Source organism: Podarcis melisellensis (assembly GCF_964234715.1).
Source record: "Podarcis melisellensis genome assembly, chromosome: 14".
NCBI lineage: Eukaryota > Metazoa > Chordata > Lepidosauria > Squamata > Lacertidae > Podarcis > Podarcis melisellensis.
The window spans coordinates 44075919-44101096 of NC_138546.1; positions in this window are offsets into that span (position 1 = coordinate 44075919).

The following is a 25178-nucleotide window of genomic DNA, read 5'->3' on the forward strand; positions in this document are numbered from 1 at the left end:
TTCCCATGGCGATCAAACAGATCTCTCCGGGATCTGTCATAATGGAAATTGTCAGCAGGCAACAGGCCATATAAGTAATTGTCCTCCTCATGCTACCCGACAGTTCTTGCTATTTGGAGGGAAACTGCCTTTGAACATGGATGTTCTACTCCACTACTGTGATTAATTGGCATGGCTGCAACTATCTTCTGTGAATTTGACTAATCCTCTTCTAAAGCCATATAACATGGGTAGGCAAACTAAATCCTGGATCTGGCCCAATCGCCTTCTAAATCTGGTCTGTGGGCGGTCCGGGAATCAGCATGTTTTTACACGAGTAGAATGTGCCCTTTTGTTTAAAATGCATCTCTGGGTTATTTGTGGGGCATAGGAATTTGTTCTCTCCCCCCCGACAAATATAGTCCGGCCCCCCACAAGGTCTGAGGGACAGTGGACCTGCCCCCTGCTGAAAAAGTTTGCTGAGCCCTGTATAAAGAAACGAATGCAAATAGTAATGTAAATGTATGTGTAGAAACCCGCTTCCTTCACAAAAACATCATTTGCATTTCCCACTCCACCCACTATGCGGCCCTCAGAATGTTGCCCAGATGGGAATACGGCCCTCACCCTGGAAAAGCCTCCTGTCATCTGGTCAGAACTCAGAACCTTGCCTTTGCTTGCATCCTTTTTTATTATTATTTCTCTCCTCTCCCTCACCTGGGTCCCTTACATCACTTCCAGCCCTGGTTGCTGCCAGCAGAATTGGTCCCCTCTTCATCTGAAGCCTCCGTCAGACTCTAGACGGAGTTGGCCCTCCTGGGGGATGACGCAGGAGGGTGAAGGAAACACAACTGGCATATTTGAATCCTGGTGTTTCTCAGAGTCCTAGCCCAAGACTCTAAGCACTATGCATACTGCTCTCTCCCCCTCTCTCCTGAAACACTAAAAAAAATGTGCCGAAAGCAATGCGACGCTTCCCACTGTTGTTGTTGTTTGGTCAAACTCGTATTTGTAGCTTTGAGAACACTGTCCAACCATCTTGTCCTCTGTCGTCCCCTTCTCCTTGTGCCCTCCATCTTTCCCAACATCAGGGTCTTTTCCAGGGAGTCTTCTCTGCTCATGAGGTGGCCAAAGGGCTAGTTGGCTAAATTAGTCCTATTTGGGCCAGCAAGGAGACCAGGGGAGAATTAGCTGTGGGATCCCAGAACGGGTAATCTTCATAAAAAGGGGAGGAGAGGGAAGGAAGGAGAATAAAAGATCAGGCTAAGTTCAAATTGAAAGCCAAGCAGAATAGCTTACAGGCTCTGCGGAAGGAAGTTGGTTCCCATTGTTTCCCCCCCTCAAAATAATAATAATAATAATAATAATAATAATAATAATAATAATAATAATAATAATAATTTATTATTTGTACCCCGCCCATCTGGCTGGGTTTCCCCCAGCCACCCTGGGCGGCTTCCAACAAAGATGAAAGATACACTAAAATGTCACATATTAAAAACTTTCCTGAACAGGGCTGCCTTCAGATGTCTTCTAAATGTCGGGTAGTTGTTTATCTCTTTGACATCTGATGGGAGGGCGTTCCACAGGGCGGGCGCCACTACCAAGAAGGCCCTCTGCCTGGTTCCCTGTAACTTGGCCTCTCGCAGTGAGGGAACCGCCAGAAGGCCCTCGGAGCTGGACCTCAGTGTCCGGGCAGAACGATGGGGGAGGAGATGCTCCTTCAGATATACTGGACTCAAAAAACACAAATGACCTGCTATAAAAGTTGAATATCTGTCTATCAGTTAAAGATGCATCGACTCCTTAGCTGGCATTTTTTTGGTCAGGGAGGAAGAGAATTCAGTTTCTCCCCCTTGATATGCCTTTGGCCACTGACGAAGAGGGGACATTGCCGTGATAAGCGACACTTTGTCAAAAAGCCCATTTGCCAGTAGCAGGTTAAGAGTTAACCCTAGCGTGAAGAAAAGAGAAGAAGTGTTGATGGATTTTGGAATAAACTCTTCGCCCTGTCCCTGTCACGCAGCAGGAAAAGGGCATTCTGAGTAAGCGGCTGATCAAAAGGAATTATGCTGCGGCGGAGTAATCTATATTAGCACCAGTTATTCACAGGCTCCAAGATCTGACAGTGGAAAATTAAAGAGAGCACTCTAAATGGTCTCGGACTACCTCAGATTCTTTTAACTACAGATGCTGAGGGCTAAATCTCGTATCATGTATAACACATGTTCTTCCTGTGATCTTGCAGTCCCTCGCTTGACATCATCAACAGGGAGATGGGAGAGAGAGCAGGCCAACTCAACAAGATGCTGCCATCTTGCTCGGGGCTGTGAGACTAGAAGAAGAGGCCTGCTGGATCAGACCCAAAGTCCATCGAGTCTAACTTTCTGTGAGTCTAACTTCCTAGCAGAGTCTTCTGGGGAACCCGGCTAAAAGGGCTTGAAGGTAGGTGAAATATACTCGGAGTCGAGAGTGGATTTCATGCTCTTTATTCAGCTCATAGTGGTGAGGAGGGAATGAATGTCCCCTCAAAGTATCTGCTTTATATACATTATTTACACAATGGGCTGCACGTGATTGGCTAATTCCGGGATTCTCCTGTAGGCCAATCAGGTTGTGGATTCACTTCCATTTGGAGCTGGATTGGGTGGCTCCTGCAGACCAATCATACTGCTGCATTGTTCTGGGACCAATCAGACTGCTGCATTCTGAATCCTATTGTTCTGGGACCAATCAGACTGCTGCATTTTGGATCCTATTGTTTTAGGACCAATCAGACTACTGCATTTTGGATCCTATTCAACTCAGTACATAACAGTAGGGAGGAGGGATGAATTTGTTTGCATTTAAAGGTGCAGCTAGAATTTTGCTGGCCAAAAATTGGAAATCACAAGAAGTACCAACAGTGGAGGAATGACAGATGAAGATGATGGATTTTTCAGACCTAGCTGACCTGACCGGAAGAGTCTGTGACCAGAAGGAGAAGGAGTATCAAGAGGAATGGAAGAAATTCAAAGATTGTTTAGTTAAATATGTTAAGATAAATCAAATAGAATTGCTTGCGAGTATCAGATTGGCCTAGGATTTAAATATGTGATGTTGTAGAATACAGTGGTACCTCGGGCTAAGCACTTAATTTGTTCCAGAGGTCTGTTCTTAACTTGAAACTGTTCTTAACCTGAAGCACCACTTTAGCTAATGGGGCCTCCTGCTGCAGCTGTGCCACCGCTGCACGATTTCTGTTCTCATCCTGAAGCAAAGTTCTTAACCCGAGGTAATATTTCTGGGTTAGCGGAGTCTGTAACCTGAAGCATATGTAACCCGAGGTACCACTGTACTATGGATAAAAGTTAAAATGATAAGAAATAACGAGGTTAGTGGATCAAGTAAATTTTATGTGAAACTAGTTTTGGAAAACTGCTACAATGATTTATATGGAAACTCAGCCAGGGGGATTCGAGGAAGTCACCCAACAATGATAACAAAAGTGGAATTTTTACAATTAGGATATATGTTTGTTTGCTTTTTGATGTTTTTTGTTTATGTATGTTATAAATTTGGAAAATATATTTTTTTTGGAAAAATAAAAATAAAGGTGAGCTTGCTGAATTCACGTTTTCGGAAACAACCTGGGAACTGAAACACAGCCACTCTCTGCAATTTGCCCTTCTCCAAATGATGGAATGCAGTTCTCTAGCGTGTACAAGAATGCATATGCCAGGGAGAAGTGTGCACCTAGTGAAAGGGACTGACAAAAATGCCTTTTCAATGCTGACAAATTTTCACAAGGACTTGGGAAGAAAATTGCAAACGAATGTGGAGAACTGAGCTCAAGATCGGAAAGTTGAGAAATGGAGAGAAGCCAAAATTGATAATCACCCATCCCTACTTGATGGCAGTGACTCCCACAGTTACATTCCAGCAACTGGGATCCAATGGCACACCAGTTGAAGACTCCAGCCCCTCCAGCCCCCCATCTCCATTTCCCCCCTGAAGCATAGCGATGGACTCACCTGTGCTCCAACAAAGTTATGTCACCTTTTAAAATTTCTCCATTGAGGCCTGTGGGTTCCCATCCTGGGAGCATAGGGCATTTTAAAAAACCTCCAGACAATGGGAGGGTTCTGTCTACTCTTCATCATTCCTTGTCCAGTTATTTCTTTCTGTTCCTCCTCCCACCCCATTGTCAATATTTTGTTCTCAGTCTACCAACATTCAATGCCATTGAGTTATCATAGGGATTTTTTTTTTTGGGGGGGGTATTTTTCTTAAGCTTTTTCACATCCCTGCAAATCTCAGGGTCACCCAGAGTCTTCTGACACCTCCCTCCTGTGCATGGGTGGTACAGTTTTGGCTGTATTTGCACAGGACAACTAGAAATCAGCAGTAGAAGGAATAACATTGCCCCTTAAACTGGGACGAATACAGGATACAACCCAATATTACTAAATTGCCATATATATGTACAAAGCAGCAGGTGCAAATTTTACACCTCCTCTTTTCTGGTACTTTGTAAGACTTTTTGAATAATAAAAAAATGTTTTTCAAAATGGCAATTTAACAAAGAAAAACTGAAAAAACATGGTGAAGAAAAAGAAAGATATACGTCAGCTCACATTAAGATACAATAACCATCGGTACACCCATCTTAACTGAAACATACTGATGAATATAAGCCATCCAAATTTCCAGATAGGTATCTACACAAATGAACACTATCATTTAAAAGCCATGCACCTCTCAGTAATGAGGAATAAAACGGTGACTAGTCAACCTGTGTGCTTGCTTGAGGTGCTGTTGGTGGGCAACTTCAAGGTCGCCAAAGCCCTCTCATCTTATTATTCTTTATATTTAAACCACACTGTTGGTGGGCAGCCTTTCAAATGGAGGACTACTGCAAAGAGATGACTATCCTTTGTAGAGTAAGACACACAGCCATCCTAAGTCAGGCTATTTTTCCATCTTGCTATCTACTCCAGGTGGTGGAGGCTGATCAAGAAAGACAAATGGGGCTCTGCCCCACCAACCTCAGCCAGCCCACCCACCCACCTTCTTAATCACAATGAGTCCAGAGGATGACATCCTCCACAGGAAGGATGATGGGGTTAAAACTGGAATCAGTTGAATCTCCCTATCATTGGCTCTGGCTCCACCTATTATTGGGCCTGCCTGTCTTCTGTCCAAGGAGTCTCAAGAGGCACCAACCACCACTGGCTAGTCATGGAGAACCTAAGGTCCTCCAGATGTTGTTGGACTACAACTTCCATCATCCTTGGCCACTGGCATTGGTGACTGGGGCTGATGGGAGTTGGAGTCAACAATGTTTGGAGGGACACAAGTTTCCAACCCTTGATTTTCTTTGACGGGAGATCAGTCTGGAGCAATGAACCATGGGTCTTTTCCATGTTCTAAATCTGAGCCATGATGGTCTCTCCTCAAGTAAATCTGAGATGAGAGAGTAATTGTGGGAGCACATCATGCACATTCACCATGAAGTTGCACAAAGACCCTGTGAATCGAGCAAAGCACTCAGGCACATGTCTGCGCAAGCAGAGAACATGAGCACAGGAATGTTGTTAGTCTAATACCCAGTTTTTAATTGCCAGGGTCTCCAACAGCTCACTCTAATGATACCCAAGTCACCATGTCAATTGTTCTGGCCTGGACGTTTTATAAATGAAAGATTTTTTTTTCAAAATAAACTGCTTCAGCTCTGCCTACTGTACAGCCACCCCGAGGCCAAGTCATTAAAATCAGCTTCAATGGTAACACAATGACCTTTCATTAAAGAAACAGCGTCGTCTGACTCACCACCCGCATTTGCAAGATTAATGGAAGACATGCGCTTCCTCTTTCTCACGTCGGAGATCTGCTGTTTTCTAATTAGAAAAGAGATGAAATCATCACTGCTATTACTAATAAACTGTACCCCCCTTCCCTGTTTTGCTGAGACAATGCTTCCCTCCAGGTATGCGCAGAATCCATTAGCTCGAAATCCACATTTGGAAAATTGACCCACATTTTCCAATCTGGACAACTTTCCATTTTAGCTGTTAAGAAGTGGAGGACACCGATTTTGTTCTGCCTTGTTCAGTGACCCTTTGGGCTGAGAGTTGTTAGGAGACCTCTGTTCCTCTCCCAGAGTGGTTTAAGAAGCAACCCCTCTTCCCAAGGAACTCTGGGAATGGCACCTCTGTGTGAGGGGACTCTGGGGGCGTCTCCTAACACCTCTCAGCCTCCTGAGCAAACTACAGCTCTCAGGATTCTTTTGGGGAAGCCATGACTGTTTAAAGTAGTACAATCCCACCTTACATCAAGTCTATGCTTCCAGGCGCCATAAGAAAGCTGCAGAGATAGCGCAGGATAGTACGCACCCCGGAAACAATCTCTTTCAGCTTCTGCCTTCTGGAAGAAGATATAGGGTTATAAAGACCAGGACTAGCCGTGTGTGAAACAGTTTCTACGCAAATGCAATTCTGGTTCTAAACACAGCATAAGGAGTCTCTATAGTATATTGTATTTTAAAATGGGGTTTCAGAGTTTTTAAGGGTTTTTGAATGTTTTATGTAGATTTTCAATTTCATTGTTCTGTATGGGATGGTGACAATAAAGATATCGTATCGTATCCTGCTTTAAATGCATAGTGCAGATGGGGCCAAGGATTGTTGTCCGCTTCACAGGTTGTGTAGCGGCTTCCTTTTAGCTATGGCACATCCCTTTTCTTATCTGGTCTATGTGTGTGACTGGCATAGAGGAAGTTTGGATGGTAGGTAACCTTCTACCAGAGAAGAAAGAGAGAGAGAAACAGAAATACCAGAATGATCTGTCCTGCGTCCAGATGAAACCTGCAAGAGGAGGCCAATCTTCCGTCGTCTCCCCCCTTGCACTTTCCGCTCCTTCTCCCAGCTGTTCCCTAGTTCAGAAAATCCACTGCCCTCATTTCCAATTCTGATTTAAATCCAATGAATATTTTAATATCAAACTGTTATTTCGCAAGGGAAGGCAAAGCTTCTCTTCCTAGCATTTCTTTTGCTCCTTTGTAATCTTCCGGTAACTTTCTGGGGGCTTCTCCTTCAGCTGGGTTTTCAATTTTCAAGGTGGATTTGGGAAGCAAGCTAGGTTTCAGGCTGAAGCAAAGTATTTGGGCCTGAAAAATGCATATCCCCTTTGTGTCTGGTTCAAAATTTGAGACGGCCCTCAGTAAAGGACCGTCTCCCAGGGACGGTCAAATATGTCAATTTCAGCTTCTCATCCCACCCCACCCCAGTATTAAGTTCAGTTCTCTGCATTTCAACATCAGGTTGGCAAATTCATCATCATCATCATCATCATCATCATCATCATCATCATCAATAATCCTTAAAATTAGTCAGCATTTTAGTGCAACGTTCTCCTGATATAAAAATTGTTGCTTGCAGTTTTGCCTAATGTATACCTTTTTGCCAGAATCGTTCAAAGAAAGAGGAAGTGGGTCTTGAAATTGCCCCTGGACCACGTGGACATGAGTTTGAGCAGACTCTCACCTCCGTTGGTTCATGATTTTTCCACTGTGGCGAGTTGTATTGCATTTCTGTTTAAATGGAAATGCATTGCAATTCTGCTTCTAAATTTGAGTCTATATCAGTGGCAGCTGGTACACATTGGAACTGGTAAAGCAGAAGGCAGGGAGGCCCAAACACAAGGTGGAGATAGAGTCAAGGAAAAGGCAGATCCAACTGAGGACTCAGCTAAGGTAAAGGTAAAGGGAACCCTAACCATTAGGTCCAGTCGTGACTGACTCTGGGGTTGCGGCGCTCATTTCGCTTTACTGGCCATGGGAGCCGGGGTACAACTTCTGGGTCATGTGGCCAGCATGACTAAGCCACTTCTGGAGAACCAGAGCAGCACACGGAAATGCCGTTTACCTTCCCACCAGAGCGGTACCTATTTATCTCCTTGCACTTTGGCATGCTTTCGAACTGCTAGGTTGGCAGGAGCAGGGACCGAGCAACAGGAGCTCACCCCATCGCAGGGATTTGAACCGCCGACCTTCTGATCGGCAAGCTCAAGGTTCAGTGGTTTAGACCACAGCGCCACCCGCGTCCCGAGGACTCAGCTCTACGCCTGCAAATAAAACATTCTAAGTTGTTTTAAGTTCAATATACAATGTGACACTAGATGACGATGGTGAGCCTTATGGAAAAGTCAATGTATTTGTTCAATTGCTTTTTTAAAAAGTGGTTTTTTATATGTGTCTAGATTCCACCTAAGCCTTGTATTGTCCCCATCTTCCTTTTCCCTGCTGAGTTCTATCGGGGGAACACTATCACTCAGGAGCACAGGAGACAACTCCTATGAGCTGTGGGGGCTTTGGCCCCCACATATTTGAGGGGGCCGGGCTGCCACAAAGTTGATGGGCGTTCGCATTCAAATGGCGTGTGTGCACTGCATCATGTGATTGATTGTGCACGGGGGGGGGCTTACCTGGGCCCCCGCAACATTTTATTCAAGTTGGCACCCCTGCTCAGGAGGAGGAGAAGGAAGAGGAAGATGCCAGCTAGGTAGGCAGGTAGATGCAAGCTGGCGAAGAACTGACTGAGGTTGGTGTAGCAATGCTCCATTCACCCTAATGCACTGGATATAAATGGGCACAATATGCAAATCTTTATCCTTTCCTAAGTGTCCACCCACCAAATTCCCATTTCCGGCAGCAATCAGGCGAAGGGCTTTCATCAGTGTCATATTAAGCAGACTTCACACACCTAATGAGTCCGAGCGTTTTGTGACTGCGCTTGTGTATTCATGCATATTATGTTAATCTTTACAATATTGCTATTTTTTAAAAATGCAATCAATTACATTATGGCGGAGAAGGATTCATCGACTGGATGATTGATTACTTGGAACATGAGCTCTGCAAGGTTGCCAAAAGGGGTGGGGAACCGGGTTACTGGTGGCAATAAACAGGACTTTTGCTTATTATCAACATTCCTCGGAACTGTCACATTTCGGGATGGTTGTGCCAATTTGCATAGAGACACCCTCATAAGGCCGGAGATGATGTCCTATTGTCACATGGTCCTTCCAATCCCAAAGGATTAGTCTGTAATCCTGAGCAAAGAGCAATGGAGGGTGGTCTTTTAGGACAAATGGGGCAATGACCCACCAATCTCAGTCTGCTGTCAGCTAACCCCCAGCTGCTCGCCTTCTTATTTACGTGCAGTCCTGGGGTTGGCACTGGATGTCAGTTTCCTCCTTAGTCATTGCCTTTAGAGAACCCAGCAGGGAAGAAGATGTGGACAAAACGAGGCTTAGGCTGGATCTACACTGACCTTATAAACATTATTTAAAATGTTGAGACCTACCTGATCGCGGACTGTCTTGCCAGAGTGGGGCATGCTCTGGTTATCTCCCGATTGGACTACTGCAATGTGCTCTACGTGGGGTTACCTTTGAAGGTGACTTGGAAAATGCAATTAATTCAGAATGCGACAGCTAGACTGGTGACTGGGAGTGGCTGCTGGGGCCACATAACACTGGTCCTGAGAGATCTGCATTGGCTCCCAGTATGTTTCCGAGCACAATTCAAAGTGTTGGTGCTGACCTTTAAAACCCTAAACGGCCTCGGTCCTGTATACCTGAAGGAGGGTCTCCACCCCCATTGTTCAGCCTGGACACTGAGATCCAGCGCCGAGAGCCTTCTGGCGGTTCCCTCATTGCGAGAAGTGAGGTTACACGGAACCAGGCAGAGGGCCTTCTTGGTAGTGGTGCCCGCCCTGTGGTACGCCCTCCCTTCAGATATCAAGGAAATAAGCAGCTATCTTATTTTTAAAAGACATCTGAAGGCAGCCCTGTTTAGGGAAGTTTCTAATATTTAATGCTGTATTATTTTAAACACTCGATTGAGAGCCGCCCAGAGTGGCTGGGGAAACTCAGCCAGATGGGTGGGGTATAAATAATAAATTATTTTTATTATATTATATTATTAGAATGATATTAAACCACATATTACACCGATTCTGATCCGACTGTTGTTGTTGTTGTTGTTTAGTCGTTTAGTCGTGTCCGACTCTTCGTGACCCCATGGATCAGAGAACGCCAGGCACCTCTGTCCTCTACTGCCTCCCGCGGTTTGGTCAAACTCATGCTGGTAGCCTCGAAAACACTATCCAACCATCTCGTCCTCTGTCACCCCCTTCTCCTTGTGCCCTCCATCTTTCCCAACATCAGGGTCTTCTCCAGGGAGTCTTCTCTTCTCATGAGGTGGCCAAAGTACTGGAGCCTCAGCTTCACAATCTGTCCTTCCAGTGAGCACTCAGGGTTGATTTCCTTCAGTATGGAGAGGTTTGATCTTCTTGCAGTCCATGGGACTCTCAAGAGTCTCCTCCAGCACCATAATTCAAAAGCATCAATTCTTCGGCGATCAGCCTTCTTTATGGTCCAGCTCTCACTTCCATACATCACTACTGGGAAAACCATAGCTTTAACTATACGAACCTTTGTTGGCAAGGTGATGTCTCTACTTCTCAAGATGCTGTCTAGGCCTGTCATTGCCCTTCTCCCAAGAAGCAGGCGTCTTTTAATTTCATGGCTGCTGTCACCATCTGCAGTGATCCGACTGTACTGGCTACCAATTAGTTTCTGGGCCCAATTCAAAGTGCTGGTTTTGACCTATAAAGCCTTAAACAGCTCAGGACTGCAATACCTCAAGGACCGCCTCTTTCCATATGAACATACCTGCACCCTGAGATCATCCTCTGAGGCCCTTCTTCTGAGAGGTCTGGAGGGTGGCAACACGAGAACGGGGCCTTCTCTGCAGTGGCTCCCCATCTGTGGAATGCTCTCCCCAGGGAAGTTCGCCTGGCACCTTCATTATACACCTTCAGGCGCCAGGCAAAAACATTCCTTTTTAACCAGGCCTTTGGTTGATCTGATGAACATCCTATGCCCTATTAAAATGTGGCTTTTTGTGGGGGCTGTCATTGGGTTGTTGCTTTTATTTTGATTATATATATTGTGGTTTTATATGTTGATCTTATTCTGTGAGCCACCCTGAGACCTCTGGGTATAGGGCAGTATATAAATTAAATTAAATAATATTATCCTAAAACGTCACAGCGCATACTGGTAAATTAAAAAATGTTCCTTACCTTTGACTACAGTTTCCCTATTGCTGGTTGCTCTGCAGCACCCTCTGTTGTCACATATTAATAACACATCATTAATAACACATTGGACGCGAGTGGCGCTGTGGGTTAAACCACAGAGCCCAGGACTTGCCGATCAGAAGGTTGGCAGTTCGAATCCCCGTGACGGGATGAGCTCCCGTTGCTCGGTCCCTGCTTCTGCCAACCTAGCAGTTTGAAAGCACGTCAAAGTGCTAGTAGATAAATAGGTACCGCTCCAGTGGGAAGGTAAACGGCGTTTCCATGGGCTGCTCTGGTTCACCAGAAGCGACCTAGTCATGCTGGCCACATGACCTGGAAGCTGTATGCCGGCTCCCTCGGCCAATAAAGCAAGATGAGCGCTGCAGATAAGGAGATAAATAGGTAAAGCTCCAGTGGGAAGGTAAACGGCGTTTCCATGGGCTGCTCTGGTTCACCAGAAGTGGCTTAGTCATGCTGGCCACATGCTGGCCACATGTACACAGCTGTACGCCAGCTCCCTTGGCCAATAAAGTGAGATGAGTGCTGCAACCCCAGAGTCGGTCACGACTGGACCTAATGGTCAGGGGTCCCTTTACCTTTACTACAGAACACAACCGCCACTGTTCAACGTTCTTTTTGCATCAAAGAACAGCACTTTATGTTCCAGTAGAAGTCACCCTCTCCCTCTGCCTGATCATGTGACTCAACTCAGAAGTATATTGGTTGAGGACTAGAACAGGGGTCAGCAAATTTTTTCAGCAGGGGGCCGGTACACTGTCCCTCAGAGCTTGTGGGGGGGGGGCGGACTATATTTTGAAAAAAAAAAGATATGAATGAATTTCTGTGCCCCACAAATAACCCAGAGATGCATTTTAAATAAAAGGACATATTCTACTCATGTAATAACACGCTGATTCCCAGACCATCTGCGGGCCAGATTTAGGAGGCGATTGGTCCAGATCCGGCCCCTGGGCCTTAGTTTGCCTACCCATGGACTAAAATGATCAGTCCCATATAAAGAGACTGAAAATCAATGCCCTGCATTTAAGAAGTGCATAAACAAAGCATTTGGGTATCCAAAACAAGAGCAGTATTGTTGCACCTTCTGCTTGTGGTTAACGCTTAGCTGGAATGAAATATTCAACACAGCAATAGAGAAATTAAAATAATAATTTATTTGTCAGACAAATAAATGAGAGGCTCAGTGGTATATGGTTACCAAGCTCTGGCCTGGCCTCCTGCCATTCTGGCCAGCACTTATATTCCCTTAATCCAGCCCCCTTTGCTCCTCCTGTGGCTGCCTCTGTCCAATCAGCCTGGTTGAAATTCCTATTGGTTGTTTGCTAGAACCAATCACAATAGATACACCCATATCCTCCTGTCCTTATATGGAACACAAAGAGCTATATATTGTTACATCTATAAATGACAAATAAGTAATAATATATCTTACATGGAATCTTAATTACCAGCTCACCTCTTGCCCTCCTTGCCCTATTGCCTTCTAAAACAAATGGTTAATCTTAAATTTTTATCTTCAACAGATGTCAAGGATCTTGAGTTCACATCAACATTGAAAGATCTCCTTCATTGAAGGTTTCTAAACAAATGCCTGACAACTATATATCAGGAGTGCTCGATGGCGTCTCCTGTCTGGCAGGAGGCTGGGCTCATTTGCCCCTCTGGTCTCCTATTGCAATATGACTCTATGAAATAAGAATCTAGCATTTCTTAAATCCTTTGCATAATTACATTTAAGCCAATATATTTAAGCTAATATATTTCATACATTATCATAGGTAGCCTTTTAAAAGGAATGAGGCCTTTGTAAAGTAAAAAGGAACTCAGTAAAAAAACAGCTTTAAAAGAAGCCTCTTTAGTTTACACCCCTCCTTTCACCCCTCCTTTCCCAGCCTCAAAATAAAATAGAAAGAAGCTTCTTCTTCTCCAGCCAAGCCAGTTGCCTTTTTCACTGCTCTTGGCCTTAGAAAATACAATTCAAGTTTTAATGAGAGGCCCATGGTATCATTTTACTATTTGCCCATTCCTAATTGTGTTTTCTCAGCCTTTTTTATCTTCTGTAACATGCAGGATCAGTGTCCTTGCTCTCAGTCTGTAATTTCCTCTTTTACGACTTTGAGAATTGTTTATTCTTCTGCTGTAAATCAGGGGGGCCCCTTGTCTTGGAGGAATTGCCAAGGTTCTTTCTAAGCAGCTGGTCTTCTGCCTGGCATGAAACATTTGAAAATCTTTTTTTTTTTTTTAAGCTCATTTTAAAATACAAGCCTTGATTGAAATATATAAGCTTTGATAAAAATGCAGGCTTATGATTAGATGCCTCAGTATCAACGTAGCTAACTTTAAACTTAAATTTAATAAGAACGCTGCTGAATTTTTATTATGGTACTACCGTCCATGAGTGAGATGGGCGCACAACCCCAGAGTCTGGCAAGACTGGCCCGTACGGGCAGGGGTACCTTTACCTTTACCTTTTTACCGTCCATGAGTAAGCAGTGGGGAAAGATGTTGTTTTTAAACAGGTAAAAAGGAAAGGCTTCCCTTCAAAATAAAAGCATTCAGGGGGCCAGTTATGCGTTCCCATGCTTCCATTAAAGCTCAGGGGACATTTTCATTAAGTAACTCCTTCCATGGGGCTTTTCAGCTCAGGAAGCGCAGACAATCACGGAGGCTGCTGAGTGCTGGGGGGAAAAATTAATGGAAGAGGAGAGAGAAAACACCATTCTTGGCTACCTTGCAGTGACAAGGTACCAGCCAAGTCATGTGCAGAAAATTGCTTATACTAGGGTAAAGTGTGCATAAATAATAATAATAATATAATATTTTTTTATTTATACCCCACCCTTCCTGTTTCAGAAAACCGGACTCAGGGCAGCTAACAATAAATTTAAAACATTTAATTGATGCAACAAAAAGCAGCATAAAATACAGTATAAAATGTGAATAACAATAAATTCAAAATTCAAAAATCAATTTAGGGGGGAAATCCATCCAATAAACATTAGATGGTCACCAGGGCTGGCTGGTGAAATTAGTCCTATTTGAGCCAGTGAGGAGACCAGGTGAGAATTTCGGTAGCTGTGGGAACCCATAGCGGGTAATCTTCATAAAAAGGGGAGGGGGAGGGAAGGAATGGGAATAAAAGATCAGGCTAAATTCAAGTTGAAAGCCAGGCAGAATAGCTCTGTCTTACAGGCCCTGAGGAATGAAGTTAAATCCTGCAGGGCCCTGGTCTCATGGCACAGAGCATTCCACCAAGCTGGAGCCATCACTGAGAAGGCCCTGGCCCTGGTGGAGGATAATCTGAGTTCCTTAGGGCCCGGGACCTCTAAACTATGATTATTCAGAGACCTTAAGGTCCTCTGCAGGGCATACCAAGAGAGGCAGTCCCATAAATATGAGGGCCCTAAGCCACAAAAGGCTTTAAAGGTCAAAACCAGCACCTTAAACCTGACCCAATATTCCACCGGGAGCCAGTGCAGCTGGGAAAGCACTGGGTGAATATGTTCCCATGGCAGAGACCCCGTGAGGAGCCTCATCCCATCATGGGGATTCGAACCGCCAACCTTCTGATCGGCAAGCCCTTGGCTATGTGGTTTAACCCACAGTGACACCCACGTCCCTTGTGGTTCTATGATAAGGGTAGACAAAATTCATAGAAAAAGTCCTTCAGGCTGAGCAGAGGAAGAGCTCGCTGTCTAAATCCTGCCATATTTTTTTAAACTGTGGCTGCTATCACCTATACTATAGCTATACTTAAAAGCAACGCTAGTGAGGATCTCTCTCTCTTCAAGAGGGAGAAATGCCTTCTTTTTCTTTCTGACACTTAAAAAACGACTGCAAAACATTGCACCTGAAAGAATATCACCTCAAGGAGGGATCAAGTGTGGAACAGCAAATTTTGCCTCTATGTTATTTTCAGAATCGTATGATCAGGGAAAATCTGAAGTTGGCCTTTGCTAGCTTTTGGTTATTCTGGATCGAGTGAACCAGACTTTGGGTTCAGTCCTGCTGAATTCAGATCAATGAGCGTTTTTGCCAGCAACTTCAAAGAGTGGGGAACATTTGAAGAAAAAGTGCTTTGACATAAGAAGCACACTGAGGGACGTCAAACTCTGCATCTATTTTTTATTTTTTTTAAAGAAATGTGGCTCCATGGTTGGAGCTTTCTGGGATATGGGTTCCTTAGGGTGATTTCAGGAAAGTCTCTTAGAATGTGGATGCCCATGTAATAAAAGGAACCTGGGAAGTTGTGGCAAATGTACTAATTTTCAAAAATGGTTTAATTTCATGTATTCATAAGCTCTTTATCACACAACGCATCAGCACATGTTCTGCTGGAATATAATTGTCATTATATTGGTGGTCTTTGCCACCAAATGGCTGTGTCTTCAAAGTTTTTATACGTTCTACCAGTTCTGGTTCAGGTGAATAGCTGGGTTGATCTGTCATAGTCATAACAGAAAGATGAATTTTCATCTTTCATCATGTTATTTATTATGACTACCAGTTCTGGTTGGTGCCCGTTGGCAAGGTAGAAACAGGGAGACCAATAGTAGGTGGAGGCAGAGCCTATGGAAGGTAGAGCCGACTAAGGGTAGATCTACACTTGTGGTTTATAATATTAAGGAAGGGTTAAGGAATGAATTTCACAATGTAATGTATTGTGAATAATGTGCTATTAAAGGTAAAGGGGCCCCTGACCATTAGGTCCAGTCATGACCGACTCTGGGATTGCAGCACTCATCTCGCTTTATTGGCCAAGGGAGCCGGCGTACAGCTGTGTACATGTGGCCAGCATGTGGCCAGCATGACTAAGCCGCTTCTGGTGAACCAGAGCAGCCCATGGAAACGCCGTTTACCTTCCCACTGGAGCGGTACCTATTTATCTACTTATCTGCAGCACTCATCTTGCTTTATTGGCCGAGGGAGCCGGCATACAGCTTGCAGGTCATGTGGCCAGCATGACTAGGTCACTTCTGGCGAACCAGAGCAGCGCACGGAAATGCTGTTTAGCTTCCCACCGGAGTGGTACCTATTTATCTACATGCACTTTGACGTGCTTTTGAACTGCTAGGTTGGCAGGAGCAGGGACCGAGCAACGGGAGCTCACCCCGTTGCGGGGATTCGAACCGCCAACCTTCTGATTGGCAAGCCCTAGGCTCTGTGGTTTAACCCACAGCGCCACCCATGTCCCTTGTGTTCAGTAGTAGCTGGGGAGTAATTCTCACAATCACCCTTCATTAATGGAAATATAACCCCAAGATCATATTGGAAAATGCCCCCCCCAACTAGAAAATGGAAACACTGAACTGAGAAATTGATATTTGGCATGTTTGTGTAGGATGGCAGCAGTCCCAAAATGCAGGGACTGGAGCTGTGCTTTCCCCCCCTGGAAAAAATAGATGCTGGTACTCACCATGAAGTTGTTACAGTAAGTGTCACACTTAGCCCCCGAGGGATAGCCCCATTGATCCTGTGCGATCAATTCTGGCAGACTGCAGTCCTGAACACCCTTCAGAAACTGGGTTTTGCCCCTCAAGCCCTTCTAAGTCTGGGGTTGGGCCAGGCAAAAGCTATAGTCAGGCAAAGAATATTAGACACCGAGAGACAACAGGACTGTGCAAGGTGCCCCAACTATAAAATTGGAGAAATCGAGAGAGATATAGCCGCACCGGCAGCATATCTCTTCTTTCTCATATCTAGAAATGCAAGAAGGGCCTTTACACTTACCAGAAGCTCAGCTCTTCCCTTGCCAGTCCTGGATGGAGCTTTTAGAAAAGTCCCCTATGCTCAGAGACTTTGCACCTGTCCATTGGGAGAGATAGGAAGCCCAGAACACTTGTTCTTTAGATGTCCCTTTTTGCAGAGCCAAAGTCGTTGAGGTTTTTTTTTTCTTCACAGCCAGAGTTCTTGAGCTTTTTTGGGAGAGCCAAAGTTGTTGAGCGCCAAAGCCTCTCTCACACTGCTGCACACCTCGAAGGTGACACCCGAGGCGGTCTGCACTCACCACACCCACCAAGCTCCGCCTCTGCATTCAATGTTTTGCAGTCGTTTTTTAAGTGTCAGAAAGAAAAAGAAGGCATTTCTCCCTCTTGAAGACATTTGCTTTGAAGTATAGCTATAGTATAGCAGCCACAGTTTAAAAAAATTCTGGCACGATTTAGACAGCGAGCTCTTCTTCTGCTCAGCCTGAAGGACTTTTTCTTTGAATTTTGTCTACCTTACCATAGAATCCCAGAATTGAAGAGTTGGAAGCATGGCCCCACTAAAGCAGGGGTGGGGCTTGTGGTACCCCTCAGGTTGTTCAGTTGCAGCTCCCATCATCTCTGACCCATACCCTCCAACATTTCTTCGATGAAAGTAAGGTAAAGGTAAAGGTAAGGGGACACCTGACCATTAGGTCTAGTCGCGGACGACTCTGGTGTTGCAGCACTCCTCTCGCTTTACTGGCCGAGGGAGCCGGTGTACAGCTTCCGGGTCATGTGGCCAGAATGACTAAGCTGCTTCTGGCGAACCAGAGCAGCACACGGAAACGCCGTTTACCTTCCCACCGGAGTGGTACCTATTTATATACTTGCACTTTGACGTGCTTTCGAACTGCTAGGTTGGCAGGAGTCGATGAAAGTAGGGACATCCTATTCCATAACAATAACAATAATTTTATTATTTATACCCCACCCACCTGACTAGGTTGCCCCAGCCTCTCTGGGCAGCTTCCAACATATATTAAAACCTAACAAAACATGAAACATTCAAAAACTTCCCTATACAGGGCTGCCTTCAGATGTCTTCTCAAGGCCGACAGTTACTTATCTCCTTGGCTCAGGGTTTGGATAACTCTTTACCAGGCATAGGCAACCTTGGCCCTCCAGATGTTTTGGGACTACAATTCCCACCATCCCTAGCTAACAGGACCAGTGGTCAGGGATGATGGGAGCTGTAGTCCCAAAACAGCCGGAGGGCCGAGTTTGCCTATGCCTGCTCTATACCCTCCATCATCAAATCAGAAACTGGAGCGGTTTCTGTAAATCCGGGACTGTCCCTGGAAAACAGGGGCACTTGGAGGGGCTGCTGGCCTATGCTGGCGGGGGCTGATGGGAGCTGCAGTTCAATGCCCTGTGGGGGGGCACAGGTTCCCCACCCCTGATCTAAAGATAAGAGCAAATAAGAGCCGAGTCTAAAATTATACAACTGCCCCGCTGAAAGCCATGCCGAACAGCATAAGGTATCACTGCAGAGCCAATTGCGCAGGGTGTGTCTGTGCATGCATGCCCACCTTTCACTTTTGCTCTGTTCCCCACACCTTCGAGCCCTTGCTGCTGGCAGCTGGGAAAGCCTTTGCAAAAGCAGCTGCCAGTCGCCTTCGACAAGGCAGGCAGGGAGGCCGTGCACATTCCTCCTGCTGCCCACACTCCGGCAGCATTTGCGACGTGTTCTGCCGCTTAATTGCCTGCAATGGTCTTGATTTACTCTGATGGCATCCAGACGAAGGGCCTTGATGGAACGCGCCTCATTAACCATTCTGCAAAGCACTTTGTATCTTATCAGTCGGCAATGAAGCTGCCCGAACACCAGGCAGATTTGCAGCGTTATAAGGACATGAATAGCTGCGATCTTACAAGATGGTTGCGGGGAGGTGGAGAACAAAAAGGGACTCTACATAGTGCTTTTTTTTTTTTTAAAAAAAAAGATTCACCTTGGCTGATCCGAAGGAAGAGAAACATCGGTGTTTTTGATGAGCTCTTCTCGCTTGAAATGGATTAGCCCCAAATAACCCATCAATTCCCCGTCAAAGTCAGGAAATAGCTTGGGTTATTTCCACAGCAACTTTCCTCCCTCCTCCAAACTGCTTTCTCCTCTCTTGTAGAGGAACAGCAAACAAATTAGCAGGTGGAAAGAAAGAACCGAACTCAGGGGGGTCATTCCCAGACTGTTGGAATCAGAGCCTGGGAACAACAAACTTCAGCAACATCTTAATGGACCTGGGCCTTAAGCCATGTCTTCTCTTTTGGGTTTGGGGGCAAATCGTGCTTCATCTGATTTGCAAAGTGTGGCAAGCTATGGTTACTGTGAACCAGGGAGAGCACACCAGGGAGGGAGGAGAGGTGAAGGAGCATGTGTGCAAGCTCATTGCTTGTTCTAGTTGGCCAGATCATGATTTGGATGTAACATGTCAACTGGGCCAAGGGCTGCTTCCAGGTGACCAAAGATTCAATCGCACACCAGCAAAATCAGGTTGTGCAATTAAAGGTGACTTGGAGCTCTTCTACAACAAGCTAATTTCCGCTCCCCCACCCAAATTGACATTTTGCAATATGGAAAGTGGTGGGGAAATGGAAAAAGTGGGATAACACTTCCTTGATACCCCGCCCATCTGGCTGAGTTTCCCCAGCCACTCTGGGCGGCTCCCAATCAAATGTTAAAAACAGTACAGCATTAAAAACTTCCCTGAACAGGGCTGCCTTCAGATGCCTTTTAAAAATAAGATAGCTGCTTATTTCCTTCACATCTGAAGGGAGGGTGTTCCACAGGGTGGGCGCCACTACCGAGAAGGCCCTCTGCCTGGTTCCCTGTAATCTCACTTCTCGCAATGAGGGAACCGCCAGAAGGCCCTCGGCGCTGAATCTCAGTTTCTGGGCTGAACAATGGGGGTGGAGACGCTCCTTCAGGTATACTGGACCGAGGCCGTTTAGGGCTTTAAAGGTCAACACCAACACTTTGAATTGTGCTCGGAAACATACTGGGAGCCAATGTAGGTCTTTCAAGACCAGTATTATGTGGTCCCGGCGTCCAGTCCCAGTCACCAGTCTAGCTGCATTCTGGATTAATTGCAGTTTCCGGGTCACCTTCAAAGGTAGCCCCACGTAGAGTGCATTGCAGTAGAGAAGACATCCCCAGTCCTACCTGGAGATACCAGGGTTTGAACTTGCGACCTTCTGCATGCAGAGCAGTTGCTCCACCACTGAGCTACTTCCCTTCCCTGCAAACAAATCAGAATGAATGCTCAGTCAATAGCTGATGTCGTCTAACCTCCCTGCAAACAAATTGGAACGAGGGCTCAATTAACAGCTCATCTGGATGGAGCCGAAGTCTTGGCACTTCCTTTTCCTACTTGCCAGTTCCTGCTGGAAGGGTTACCGATTTCATAACAACAAAAATAACATCAACAATAGACTCAGTTCTCATTGAACTGTTTTTGGAGGTCCTGTAGAGGATTCCCCAAATATTTTTTTGGGTGTTTCTGAGTATGATAGAACCTTCCTCTTGTGAGCGGGTGGTACCATTTAGGCTACATAAGGAATGACATTCAGAGATTTGAGTTTGCTTCTTAATAAATATAAATATATGACATTTTCTCCAGGGAAGTCAAGGCAGCATCTAAGATTCTCCCTCTCCTCAGTTTTATCTTCCCAGCTGGGACTGGATTTTCGTTGTTCAGGAGATGAGATGAAAGGCTCTTTGAAGGGGAACTGCAATCAGAGTCAGTCCCAGAGGCAAGTCGGCAGGATGAGCTCATGGTTTCTGTGTCCTTTGTATCCAAGGATGTTCTGCTGCAACCCTCTGACTCCGAGAACCCTATTGCAGCGGCCCTCCGTGAAGTCAGAGTCTCCTTTGCTCAGTCAGAACAAAATATTGCCGGAACTTACCTATCAGGTTTAGTCCTGATAGGTATGACCCAGAAAGCTATCTGCGGACAAACACCAGCTCCCTTGGCCTGAAACAAGATGAGCACCATACCCCATAGTCAAATTTGACTGGTCTTACCTTTTTATCTTTACTTATCAGTAAAGGTGGAGTTTACAGTGGAAGCAGATCTGCTGCTCCGGAGACCTTCAGCCAAAGGCCACATTTACACCATACATGTAAAGTCCTGTCATACCTTCTTAAGGAGTCTTGGCTTTGCCTAAAGAATTCTGTGAGATGTAGTTTGTTAAGGGTGTTGAGAATTGTTAGGACATTCTGCTCTCCCCCTCACGGAGCTACAATTCCCAGGGTGGTTTAACAATCAACCCTTATTCCCAGGGAATTCTGGGAACTGTAACTCCATAAGGGGAATAGGAGTCTCCTAAGAACTATCAACACCCTTAATGAACTACAGCTCCCAGGGTTCCTTGGGGGAAGCCACGACTCCTTGAAGTGGTATCATAGCCTTTCAAATGCATGGTGTGAATGTTGCTGAACAATAGGAGAGTGCTATTTCCTTATAGCTCTTGCATGCAACCATAGCACCAAGAACCCTGTGAGGTGAGTTAGGCAGAGAGAGAGAGAGAGAGAGAGAGCGCCCAAGATCACCCTGTGGGCTTCAAGGATGAGCATGGATTTGACCTGGAGTCCACTATACCACTCTGGCCTTACTACTTACAGTTGTTGCTGCTGTCGGATGACGGAGACTGCAGTCAATTCTGGCAAAGCTTTGCAAGCAAATAGTGTATGGCCGGTGTCAGGCTTCAGGGAATCCCCCTCCGTCATGGCAGGCTGCCAGTAATGGAAAAAAACAAGAAACTCTTACCAAGGTAAAGGTAAAGGTAAAGGGACCCCTGACCATTAGGTCCAGTCGTGGCCGACTCTGGGGTTGGGGCACTTATCTCGCTTTATTGGCCGAGGGAGCCGGCGTACAGCATGTCTAAGCCATTTCTGGTGAACCAGAGCAGCTCACAGAAACGCTGTTTACCTTCCCACCGGAGTGGTACCTATTTATCTACTTGCACTTTGATGTGCTTTCAAACTGCTAGGTTGCCAGGAGCAGGGACCGAGCAACAGGATCTCACCCTGTTGTGGGGATTTGAACTGCCGACCCTAGGCTCTGTGGTTTAACCCACAGCGCCACCCGCGTCCCTCTTACCAAGGTATTTTATTCAATATTCACAGAGATAGACATAGGAAGCAGTCTTTCAGATAATGGCGTTGCTGCGAGTAAAGTCCCACCCCCGTCTCTCCTATTGTATGTCATCCCTGTGTCAATTGATCTGTGCTTTCTGCCTCTTAGCTTTCTGTTCTCTTACTTTCAATGCCCGCCAGATACTGTGGGGGTGGGGAGTCAGGAACGCTTTCTAAAGACACAGCCTGTCAGCTGTCTCTTCCCTGGTTCTTCTTTCTGCTGCTCTCCCAATATTTCCCAGATTCTCCCTTCTGCAGCCTCTGAACTTCTGCAAATCACTGTTGTAAATCTATACTGTCCTCTCCTCGGGAAGGTTCAGGAGAAAGGGGGGCAGACCCCACCTTTCCTCCTTAGGACAGTCCCTAACATCTGGACACATTTCTAAACCTTTCTTCTGCCCCTGCATGAATTTGCAATGTTCGGATTTCAGGCGACAACAATATATTTCCCCCCTTCGACAGTCTCACACCTGTTCATTTTTCAACTTTCATGCAGTTGTTACACACTGCTCAATTCTGCTTACAAGTTAGGAGAGCTGGGGGAAAAACCATTCTTATCCATTGATTTTTTTTTAAAAAAGAAAACCTCTAACACACCAGAATTTCTCTTTTTTTCTCTCCTCTCTCTCTCTCTTTTTTTAAAAAAGCAAAGCAGGGCTGCTCAGACAGAATAATCTTGTTAAAAAATCTCAGCGGGGATTGAACATAATTAATATGAGCAAATTCTTTTTGGAACAATCCCTCATTCACCTGCAAAATAAATCCACAGCTGTCACACAGTTCATTTCTCAATCACAAAGGGTGAGATTGCACATACTGAAAAAAACCCCACAATAAATCAGGGCCATTTCCCTCCAATGCTGCCAGGCCAGATACAATTAACACAGACAAAAACTGCAAGTACAATAAATCCTCCCTGATCCCAACAGGTCATTGTGAGGCTGTTTGCTGGGAGGAGGTGGTGGAGGTGGGAAAAAAGGATTTTCTCCCTTGTCAGAGCTATTCGTTGTTCCGAAAGAGCAGCGATGGGCAGCCATTTAAAGCCCAACCTGTCCTTTGTGATAGTTACTTCTTCCGTTGAATGAAGTTGCGCCACAGCTGCCTGACCCTCTCTGTTGCTTCACAGATGAAAAGCAGGTTAAAAATAAAGGTAAAGGACCCCTGGACGGTTAAGTCCAGTCAAAGGCGACTATGGGGTTGTGGCACTCGTCTTGCTTTCAGGCCGAGGGAGCCAACGTTTGTCCACAGACAGCTTTCCAGGTCATGTGGCCAGCAGGACTGCTTCTGGCACAACGGGACACTGTGACAGACGCCAGAGTGCACGGAAACGCCATTTACCTTCCCGCCACAGCTGTACCTATTTATCTACTTGCACTGGCGTGCTTTCGAACTGCTAGGTTGGCAGGAGATGAGGCAGAACAACGGGAGCTCACCCTGTCATGGGGATTCAAACCGCTGACCTTCCAGTCAGCAAGCCCAAGAGGTTCAGTGGTTGAAACCATAGCACCACCTGCATCCCTTTTAAATGAAAATATAAATCTGCTCATAACATGCCTCTTTTTCTCCCACGGATCATGATGTGCATTGCCACCTCCATAATCACACATTGCCGAAGGCTTCACTCCACGTCTGTTTTGCTGCACATTGGGAAGAGGACAGTGGCGGCTGGTCCATCAGAGCCCAGCAGGTGGCGCAAGCAGTCAGCTTCCTCTTCCTTAGTCTCCATGTTGTCATTATGGAGCTCAGTAGGGAGGATGATGGAGACAACACAAGAATTAGTGGGCTCCACCTATCAGTAGCTCTGGTGCCACCTACTGTTGGCCTCCCTGGGGCCCGTTGCAGCCACAGAAGAGGTTGGCAGGGCCGGCTGTGGCTGTGGGTAGGCCTGGTGAGGCCTGTCACAAGTTCTGGAATACTGAGGGGGCCCGACCACTCCTTGAAAATTTTGGGGTGCCTCAGCCCCTTGGCCTTCCCTTTGATGGTGTGCCTGCTGCCTGCCCTGCCAGACCACTATCAACCCTGATTTCTGGCGAGATCTTGTGCAATTTTGGTGAATTGAAGCTGTTTCTCTTCCAGTGGCAATGGCAGGTTGTGTGGGTCACCCATAGGGGAGGGATTCCCCACACCTAATGGCTGGGCGCCATCCGCCACTGGGTGTGGAACCTTTTTGCAACTCCTTTCTGAGCATAACTCCATAACTGCCAACACACCTGGTGAAAATAGGGATGTCCTAAGGAAAAGCAGGATATTCTGGGATCAAATCAGAAACCAGGACGGCTCCTGTAAATGTGGGACTGTCCCTGGAAAATAGGGACACTTGGAGGGTCAGAAATTGCCACACTTGTCCACGTTAATTAGGCCACCCGTACAGTTAAACTGCACCTCTTGAATATTTGCATACCACGCAAAACAGAAGCCACCGAGAAGGAAAAAGGCGATTCTCAGTGCTGCAAAAGAAGACAGAAAGAAAGAAATCGTCCTGATATTGAGTAATCGCCCCAACAGGGAAAAGTAATCAATCAACCATGTGACAGATCTATTATGTACACAACACATCTTGTTATAAGTACATCTTATAATATATTGCAGGGTGATAAAACCATGATATATAAAAGACAGAGCTATGGCAGTGTAGTTATAGCGCGCATATAATTGATCTGTCACAAGGGTTATTTTAATTTATTTTTCTCCTGTTTGGGTGATTCTTCAAAATCAGAACCAGGGCCTGCTCTCCAAAATGCAGAAGACCAGCTAGAAGAATAAGGGGATAAGTATAAAAGGGCCATAAAACACAAAGCGAAAACCATATTGGTGCCAAGCGCAGAAAGTTAAGGAACCCCTTGGGGGTTCCAGCAAGGGAGTCTGCGAAGAGATCTAGGATGGTGTGATAACTAAGAGTGCCAGATCTAGGGGTAGATGTAGCTGTCCCCATCTTTTGACCTGACCTACCTCACTGGGTTGTTGGGAAGATGGAAGGGGAGACTCATGGACCTACATGTCTGGGGAGAAGGAGAAAGAGAGATTCTGACAGCCCTCTTGCCAGCAGTTTATTATTTGCAATATTGCACTATGAAAGCAGCACACAGCTTCCCTGCTGACATCTGGTACTGATTTGTTGGTACTGAATGCCAGGCCTTTTTTCAGGTTTCCTCCCTGAGTTCACAGGAACTCAGT